At 34.9% G+C, this 7,626-nt stretch overlaps 1 non-coding gene across 1 annotated transcript; it reads right to left on the reverse strand.

Annotated features, from left to right (window-relative positions):
• Positions 1 to 4,213: 4,213 nt before the first annotated feature.
• LOC121231743 (small nucleolar RNA R71) lies at positions 4,214 to 4,319 on the reverse strand. Its single transcript, XR_005929798.1, has one exon. It is a non-coding gene; the product is annotated as a small nucleolar RNA R71 (small nucleolar RNA).
• Between the last annotated feature and the right edge of the window lie 3,307 nt (positions 4,320 to 7,626).

Genomic DNA, 7,626 nt, shown 5'->3' on the forward strand with positions numbered 1-7,626 from the left:
AAATGAAAACGTTATTTAACTTTCAGTAGGAAAATTAATTTTCTCTATAAAATAGATACTAGGAGTTTTCTCATGAAATTTAGAATTTATTCTTAAAACAAGTTACCACTGCTTTTAATAGAATATCAATACTAAAAAGGAATATATTGTAGGTTAACTCATAAATCCTATTTGTAGAGAAACGATATAAGAGTTCTACTCGAATAAGGTCTAACTAAATAATAATATTTTAATAAAAAATATAGTATTCTACTGTATGTAGAACACAAAAGGGCAATGAAACACCATTACTGGGATTAGGGTTTGTAATCCCTCACCCATGGGATTAGCCTTTTAGGCCCGTCTCCTATATTGAGTATAATTATATGTGTTATCCGGACTTTTATTCAACCCAATCACTATTTTATATTAACTAAAATACTAGTAATTGATTTAATTAATTAACTTCAATTAAAAATTTTTCTCAACCCAATTCTAATTTTGTTAAAGTAATGAGAACTTTATGTTGGAAAAATCCGGTTAAGAAAATGATTTATAGTTATATCAGAAGTTTAAAAATTTTTAAAATAGAGCTGGTTTGTGTAACATCCCAAACTCGGTCGAATTGGGTCAACCCAAATTTGGCGAGCTACTTTAGCCACCGAAGTGACTCTCCATTTGCTCCCAACCTAACCTCCAACACACCGCATATATAAAACATATAATGAGCTAATCTATACATAGCAGCGGAATAAAATCATACATGGAATGTAAAGCATACGAGTAAAACAAACAAAGGTAGGGTTTACATGTCATCTAAACTGTAAAACTTAAGGTTCACATACATTATATAGCATAGGTTTTGTAACACCCCTAACCCGTATCCGTTGCTAGAATAAGGTTTCAGAGCATTACTGAATAAACGTTACCTAAACCATTCATTTCAAAATATTTTAATAATCACAACATAATTTATCATTAAGCATGCATGTCGTCCCTTATTCAAGCCCTCAAGGCCTTAGAATCATTTTAGAAACGATTCGGGACTAAATTGGGAACATTTGAAAATTTGACGAAAATTTTTAAAAAATTCAACTGCAGGGTTACACACCCATGTGGTTAGGTCGTGTAACTCTCTGACTTAGGTCATACGCCATGTGTATTGCCTGTGTGTGAGACACGCTCGTGTTGCTAGGCTGTGTGCATCCAAAAGTACCTTAAAACTCAAGTTTACCAATTCATACTTGCTTGGGCAATAAGAAACTCAAAAACCATTTGTTTAACCTATTCAAAACACAATCAAACATACTCAAAACAATCATCCTAGGTGCCTAACCAATGTACCCTCATTGGTACCGCAAGTTATATCATCAAAATATATCATCCATGCATCACTCAAATCAAAGTTTTAAACATGCCAAAATCAATCAATTTAGCCTAGCTTATAACTACCTAACACATCAATCAATTTAGCCTAGCTTATAACTACCTAACACATCAAACTTAAAATTCACATACACTTAACAAGTCTTGGTTCAAACCAACATGCCAATTTATGGCTTCAAACACAAAATATACTATATATACTCAAACCAACATTATACTTTAACTCTATTACAAACCATTCTCAAAATAACTATCAACTTAAGACATCTAGACACACGAAAATATACACACTTTTTCATTCTCTTTTAACATAAATTCATGCAGTTTTGGTAAAATTCGTGTTAAAAAATAAATAATATTTGTAAAATAATTAAATTTCACCAAAATTATGAAAAGTTTTAATTTTAATTAATTTTATATCAGATTTTGATTAGTTTTGATTATTTTTGACAGATTTGTACAAAGGACGAAAACAGCTTGGTAGACACTGTTAGAAGCACAAAACCGAGAAGTAATTTTGAAGCAACAAGGTGAATTGATTTTTTCAGCCTAAGACGGTCTAAATTTTGTGTATTGATTCATAATATAATTAATTTTAATTTTAATCTAATTTAATTTGGGTTAAATAAATTATTGTTAATTAATTATGAAAAGGGGTCCGGTTGAGCTGAATCGAGAAAATTGATCCAACTGAGCACTGGGCAGCCCAAAACAGTGCCACACGCTGACCCAATCAGCTTGCTTGGCTGATTATTTGGCTTGTAGAATGGCCCTTGAAGACTCCTTCAAACTGTATTCAAACCCCTCCACAATTTATACCTTTCTAGATTTGCCCTTACCTTAAAATAACATGTTTGAAATCTTCAAACACGCCATATGTGTGGCCGGCCGTGGGGGGAGTCTTTGGCTGCTGATTTTGGCTATTTTTAGCAGCATTCTCAACCTCTAAATACCCACCTTGGCTGCTCACTTTAAATAGATCTCAACCCTTCTCATCTCTTCACTTCTCTCTCACTTTTCTCTCTTCATTGTTCTTCATTTTCTTCCCCATTCCCTTGCCGATTTCACCTCTTGAAAAAGAGTCAATCAACCACCATTTGGAGCAGCATTCAAGTGTTCATAGAAGCCTCGGTTTGATAAGAACAAACAAAGGACGAGGAGTGGAGCAAACTAGTCTAGCCACTAAGAAAACACCGGATTTGATTCTTGTTCCCTATCCCTTTAATTTTGTTGTTGTTATGATGAACTTGTCATGAATATTTGTGATGTTGAATTGTTTAATTTAATTAATATGTATTGAATTTAATTTGTGTTAGGTTAATTGCATTTTTTCTAATTAATTTATTAAAATTGTTTTTGTGTTGTTATAGGCCTCGATAAGATGTTTGATTAGGAAAAATCATGACTAAGTTATTCTTGCATTAAAATTGTAAGGTAACTAATGAATTAATTATTTAAACGGATTGAAATTGTAATTAATTGACACAATACTTAATCAGTACATGTTTAATCATCTAAGGTAGATGAGGGTTAAATTAGCAACGGTATCTAACAATACATTATCCTTACATAACTTGCAAGATTATTGTGATTAAACTTTTCAAGGTAGAGAAATACATTGTTACCTCACATAATCTTTATGTGCTTATGAGATTGAATTAATTGTTTGAATTGGCATAGAGATATGCACAAGAGATTATTTAATTTCATAAGTATGTATGTGCATTAACACATTTGCTTATTAGAATTTGTTTAATCGGTTGTATTGACATAGAGATATAGTCAAGAGATAAATAGATTTTGGTAGGTAAGTATGTTCATAAGTTAGCAAGTTACTGAGTTGCTGTGAATTTATTCGTAACAACATAAGTATGAGTTTAATAAATCTAAGTTAAGAAATGTAAGTAATCTAGCAAAATTATGTCATCTTGATTAAATCATCTTTTAAAATCGTGCATTGGAAATTTTTATTTTATTTTTATTTATTTCACTTAGTTAAAAGCTTAGTTTTGTAATCACCTCCTCAAATCAAAATATTTTTCTTCACCAAAGTGTTTTCATTGCATTCATAAATAATTCTTTTCACAGTCCTTGTGGGTATGATAACTTGACATTTACTTGTCACTTTATTACTTGTTACAATTATGTCACTTGCACATTTCCATCGTTCCTAGTTTTTGGTGTCGTTGCCAGGGACTATTTTAAAAAGTCATTATTTATGAATTTGTTAATTTTGCATTTTGGCTTATTTTCTTGTTCAATTTTAACTTAATTAACTTTTCTGTGTTTATTTTAGGTGTTTATGAGTATTGAACGAATTATCGATTTACTCCCTGTAGACCCTGAGATTCAAAGAACTTTTCGACAGCAAAGAAGACAAGCAAGTCAGAAAAGGTCCAAAGAGATGAACTTCAAAAATTCGAATCAAGGAAATGGAGCAAACCATACTCAAAATCCTATCCTTATTGCTGATGATAGGGATAGAGCTCTAAGACAGTATGCCATGCTAGTGTTTCATGATCTTAATCTAGGTATTAGGAGACCTGAAATTGAGGCACAACAATTCAAGGTGAAGCCAGTCATGTTCCAGATGCTTCAGACAGTGAGCCAATTCAGTGGAATGCCTACCGAAGATCCTCACTTGCACTTAAGACTGTTCATGGAGGTGAGCAATTCTTTCAAGTTAGCCGGAGGACCCAAAGATGCACTAAGATTGAAGTTGTTCCCATATTTGCTAAGGGATAAAGCTCGAGCCTGGTTGAACTCATTGCCACCAAATTCAATTTCCACATGGCATGAGTTAGCAGAAAGATTCATTATGAAGTATTTTCCGCCTAGCAAGAATGTTAGTTGAGGAACAAGATCACTACTTTCCAACAATTGGATGATGAGTCCTTGTATGAAGTATGGGAAAGGTACAAATAATTATTACGAAAGTGCCCTTATCATAGAATCCCACATTGCATCCAACATGAGATGTTTTATAATGGTCTCAATGCTCACACGAGGATGGTAGTGGACGCTTCTGCTAATTTTACTCTCCTTCTAAGTCTTACAATGAGGCTTATGAAATCATCGAGAGGATTGCCAGTAACAATTATCAATGGCCAACCAATCGAGTAGTGTTAGGAAGACAAGTCACTAGAATACATGAAGTAGACGCTTTTACTTCACTCACATATTAGGTATCCTCAATATCTTCAATGCTTAAAAAATTTACCACTAATGGGTTTAATAGTTTTGTAGCACAACCACCAAATCAATTTGAAAATGTAGCCTGTGTCTATTACAGGGAAGGACATATGTTCAAACAATGTCCATCGAACCTAGAATCTATGTATTATATGGGTAACCAGAACTAAAACCGAGTAAGGCTAGGATTACAATCCAATTCCTATAACCTATCTGTAACATCCCAAACCTGGCCTGGAAGTTTGGCTCGAATTTGGCGTGTCACATTGAAGTGTTTTTCGAAAACCATGTTTCCATTAAAAACCCTTCTTAATAATTAAAAACTTATACCCTTTTTAAACCTTGTTAGAAAACCTCAGCTAAATAACATTCTTAACAACTTTGTAAAAATCTTGGTAGTTGCGGAAGCTTAATTTAAAAACAATTGCGGATACGTGATGTTTTGAACAACAATAGTTTCTTTGGAAAACTGTGTTCTAATACTAGCAATTATAAGAACAATAAATAAAATTCCAAATTTGGAATCTAGAAAATTACAACGGCTTTACTACAACCCACATAAAAACATTTAAAAGTAATAATCAAAACTGAAACATAAGTAGTGTGTGTGGCTTCCTCCGAGCCCCTCGTAGCTCCTGTGACAGCCCAAAGTTGACCCTAGTCGGGAAGTGGTTTCGGGACCGCTAAACCGAGTCACCGAAATGTTTGAATGTGATACTTATTGTGTAGAATATGTAATTATGAATGTGTGAAAATTTCAAGCTTCAATTTGGTTGATTTCATGTGAATTTAGTCAATAGGACTTATGTGAGAAAATTCTAAAATGTGATAGGTCAATGTGTGAGGACCTACTAGTGCATGTGGACAAAGGGGGGACTTGCATGTCAAATTCCCCCCCTAATGAGTAGTGGCCGGCCATGACAAGGAAGGATGGGCAAAACATGTCATGAAACATGTTTTGTTAGTGGAAGAATAAAATAAGGAGTATGGGTAATAAAGAAATGGAAAACAAAAGAAAAAAAAATGTGTGTGTGGTGTTTGTCCCCCCATTGCCGTGAGCTAAACAAGAGAAAGGGGGAATTTTGTTCATCCTTTTCTCATCTTCATGCTTGCCAAAAACTAGAAAGAAAAACAAAGAAAAATTTTCTCATCCTTTGGTTCATCCTTGGCCAAAAATTTTAAGGAGGAAAGAAGAAGAAAGGTGAAGAGATTCGGCCATGCATGTAGCTAGGCTAAGGTATGTTTGATGATGTTCCATGAGAGGCATGCATGTTTTAGTTGTTAGCTTGAGTTCTACCTAACCCATGGTCTAAATCTTGCTATGTGATGGAAATGGCACTTGACCATGGATGAATCATTCTTGGTTGATGTTTGATGTTGTGGTGATGAGGCATGAGGATGAGTTAAGATTCGGCCTAGGTGGAGGTTGTGTTAATGCCATTGCATGCAAAATATGAAGCTTGTTAATGATGCATGTGATGATGGCTTGATGATTCTTGAACCTCCTTTTTAGCATTTTTTGTTGTGTGAGCACATATGTGCATTGGTTGCTAAATGGAGAAGAATCGGCTAGCAAGATGTGTGCTAAGGCCGAATGTAACTTTGCATGTTAATGAGCAATGCATGTGTTAAATTGATGAAAAGGGGGAGGATGCTTTACTAGTGTGTACATGTGTGTATTAAGTGTTGAAATCGACCCCAAAAATGGACATGCATATTCGGTCAAGGGCAAGAAATTAGCTAATATGTGGTGTTGATGCATGATTTTTGCATGTATGAGACTTTAATGTCTAATGTATAAATATGGGCTAAGTGCCTTGTGTTCATCTTTTGATGCCTAAAATGATGAAATCAATTTATTTGTTTGATTAAGCTCAAGAGCAAAGGGGAAATAAAACCGATAAAGGGAAGGAAAAAGTGGTTGAATAGCTAGCGGAATCGTTCGACAACACCCGAGGTAAGTTCTTGAGTAAGAGAGCTTAAATTTCGATGTGATTAAATCATGCTCTATGTGTGGCTATTGAGCCGAATGTGCAAGGACAATATGTGCCTTGTGTTTGAGTTTCGTAAACGAAAATGAAATATGAATGTGCTATGAATTATTGTTAGATGTGCATGATTAATTGAATGCTGTCCGGGCTAAGTCCCGAAGGCTTTGTGCTAAGTGAATATATCCGGATTAAGATCCGAAGGCCTTTGTGCGAGATACTAAATCCGGGTTAAGTCCCGAAGGCATTCGTGCGAGTTATTAAATCCGGGTTAAGTCCCGAAGGCATTCGTTCGAGTTATTAAATCCGGGTTAAGTCCCGAAGGCATTCGTGCGAGTTGTTAAATCCGGGTTATGTCCCGAAGGCATTGTGTGAGTTACTAAAACCGGGCTATGTCCCGAAGGCATTTGAACGAGGAGCTATATCCGGTTAAATCCCGAAGGTACGTGATTTGGTAATGAATGAGCTTGCTGTAAAATTCCAGCGAATACTCGAAAAACATCCCAATATGGGGATATGTTACGTATGTGTTGAATTTAATCGAGCCCTTACAAATAAATGTTCGCTCAGTTGATAAACGAGCTACCGGCCTTCGGCCAAGTTAGTTTATTGTGTATGTACATAATGGTTGTTAATGTTGTGAAGCAAGTTTGATATCGGTAAATTGCGTATTATGAAATATTCCGTTTAGCTAAATGTGTGCTATTCTTTGTGCATGCTGGAATTCCTTGCTCAAACTTACTAAGCATAAATTGCTTACTCGTTACATTGCTCCTCTGTTTTATAGATTTTTGGTTCTCCAGCTATCGGACTCGGGATCTTGAAGTCGAAGTCGCCCACACTATCAAAGGCTCTTTTGGGTACTATTTTGGTTGAATTTTGTTATGGCATGTATAGGACTACCCATTGTTGTCTTTCGAGTACTTTATGAAATGTATAAGTGTACAGCCATGCGAAGATGGCTTGTAGAAGTGGAGTATGGCATTAGACCATTCGTATTTATGAATGTATAGATGGTTTCATGATGTAACTATGTTGGAATGGAAGTGTTGAGCAAATGATCAGCCACTAGAATGGCTAA

This window comes from Gossypium hirsutum, chromosome A06 (assembly GCF_007990345.1).
Source record: "Gossypium hirsutum isolate 1008001.06 chromosome A06, Gossypium_hirsutum_v2.1, whole genome shotgun sequence".
In the NCBI taxonomy this organism is placed as follows: Eukaryota; Viridiplantae; Streptophyta; class Magnoliopsida; order Malvales; family Malvaceae; genus Gossypium; species Gossypium hirsutum.